Raw genomic sequence first — 2,905 nt, 5'->3', positions numbered from 1 at the left:
CAACCGCGCAGCACACATAGCAACCGCACCCCACACATAGCAACCGCGCAGCACACATAGCAACCGCACCCCACACATAGCAACCGCGCAGCACACATAGCAACCGCACCCCACACATAGCAACCGCGCAGCACACATAGCAACCGCACCCCACACATAGCAACCGCGCAGCACACATAGAAATACTATAGAGACACTAACTAGTAAATTATTTCTATATCATCAGACCGTTTTAACGAGCAGCAACGACAATAGCAGCACTTAATTTCTGTCGGAGAACAGAAAAAAAAATCGAATCTACCTCGGGAAAGCACTCGCCTTCAATTACCTGCTAATTACTGCGAAAAAGTTTCGCTTTCATCAGAACCAACAAACCGTCCCTCGGTAAACTTATACTATCATAACAGCCCCTGCTGCCATTATCATTATCATTATTATTATTATTATTATACGGGTTTCTTACACGCGGGGTGACGGAAAGGTGTGCACACAGTAATATCGGTGCACTCGAGGGTTGGGGTGCAGATGTGATGAGTCATCATAATAATTATGACCGCATCATGATTTATATCGTCGTCATTACTGATTTCCTCTGCTACGCTACGATGCAAGGTTGTCCACAGAAGCGTGAGGTGTGAAAATGATAATAACGTAGTCGCGAAATTCGCATTGGTGTGTGAGTGTGTGTGTGTGTGTGTGCGTGTGTGTGTGTGTGTGTGTGTGTGTGTGTGTGTGTGTGTGTGTGTGTGTGTGCATGTTTGTGGTTTAGCCACAGCCACGCTGGATTTACCCTCGTAACTACCGATACATTGACCTTAGGCGCATCAGCGTTCTGTAACCCGTGCGCCTGGTGGAACAAAATAGATATTTTCGTATAATTATAATAGTTTGTAAACGGATATATATTATATAAGTATACGCGACAAATACGATGGTAATTGTCCGTCTAGACACTCATAGACGCATAATATTGCTAGATTCTGTTCGCGTAGAGGATTATATATGATATGTACGGACTTCAAATATTCCTATCCCGTAGCGCCCTCTAGCGCATTCATATCGTAGTTTTTGCCTTAACCTATCCGTCGCGAATAACGAAGACAAATAAATACTTTTGATGCAAAAAAATATGGTTGGGTGTTGGCACCACAGATGAAAGCGGGACTCCACTTTTACATTCAACCACCCCCCTGTCGCCTATCCCCACCCACCACTGCCGCCCACCCCAATTACCACTGTTCCCCACCCTCATTCACCACTGCTGCCCACATGATATCATTGTTTCTATGCCATTGAGACAAGATTTCACCTCCTGGATCCGCAATGACACTGTTAACTGTTGTCCACAACAGTTGTACTGAATAAAACTGCTAGATCTATTATCTATTGGAATAGGCCTGTACTAATACCCCCCCCCCCTTCCTGTATTGTCTGTATAATGGTGCTCAGAGTGATAAATATGTATATGTGCCTGTACGTGAGTATCGTGTGTGTATACGTAGTATTTCTATTAATATATCGAGCGTGCTCGCCGTGTTTTTTCACACACACACACACACACACACACACACACACACACACACACACACACATTATATTTCTGTGCATGTGATCTTTCACTACCTTCGCTCTACTGCCTCCTCCTGCGCTCGTCTATTAATTATAAAACTTTCCTATTTCAAATGTCACCGGGAGAGCACACTTGTTGCCATGGGAACGTTTACTGAACACAGGGTCGCCGCGCATTCTATACGGCACGAGTGAGATTACATCTATATGCTAAACATAGTTGCAGTAGCATTCAAGCTGCACTCGCATGATCGACAGACATCGTAATGAAAATGTAAAACTTGCGCCATGCATAAGGGTTCCTGGCGATATACTCGTGCGTGCGTGCGTGCGTGCGTGTGTGTGCTTGTGCAGTTTCTCAGAGTAGCATCATCACTCTTAATGGAAGCGAAACGTCGTCAATCCATCGTACGAACACGGACGCACGCAGCGCCCCCTAGTGTGCGCCGATAGAAATGCCGAACATCTTGAAAGTCTTCACATCGCGATGACGTCATCATGTCCGTGAGCGCGCTGGCAGAGCGACGACATCGTCCGCAGCTGTCGACAGTGCACGCCGACGACGCTCAATCAACACGGAGCCGCGGCTCCAGGTCCCAATGCATTGTCTTCCGTTGATCGATAAATCGATACGGCGCCGGAAAACTGACGGAAAACTTCTGACCGGCGCGTGCGCATCCACGGCACGTGACGACACCGCGTGTGCTAACTATAGCACAGGGGGAGCGCGCGGGTGAAGAGGAGGAGGAGGTGGAGGTGGGTGTGCACCCTTGCACCCTTGCACCATTACAAACACCCTTACGCGGGTGGGGGGGGGGAGGAGAAGGTGCATGGGTGTCCTGTACTATGCACCCTTACCATCACATACACCTGCACTAACTATAGCACAGGGGAGAGCGGGTGTGGGGAGGAGAAGGTGCATGGGTGTCCTGTACCATGCACGCTTACCATCACATACACCTGCACTAACTATAGCACAGGGGAGAGCGGGTGTGGGGGAGGAGAAGGTGCATGGGTGTGCTATACCATGCACGCTTACCATCACATACACCTGCACTAACTATAGCACAGGGGAGAGCGGGTGTGGGGGAGGAGAAGGTGCATGGGTGTGCTGTACCATGCACGCTTACCATCACATACACCTGCACTAACTATAGCACAGGGGAGAGCGGGTGTGGGGAGGAGAAGGTGCATGGGTGTCCTGTACCATGCACGCTTACCATCACATACACCTGCACTAACTATAGCACAGGGGAGAGCGGGTGTGGAGGAGGAGGTGGAGGTGGGTGTCCTGTACCATGCATCCATACCATCACATACACCTGCACTAACTATA

This window comes from Priapulus caudatus, unplaced genomic scaffold, assembly GCF_000485595.1.
Source record: "Priapulus caudatus unplaced genomic scaffold, Priapulus_caudatus-5.0.1 Scaffold869, whole genome shotgun sequence".
Taxonomy (NCBI): Eukaryota; Metazoa; Priapulida; class Priapulimorpha; order Priapulimorphida; family Priapulidae; genus Priapulus; species Priapulus caudatus.
This window is presented reverse-complemented; position numbering follows the sequence as displayed.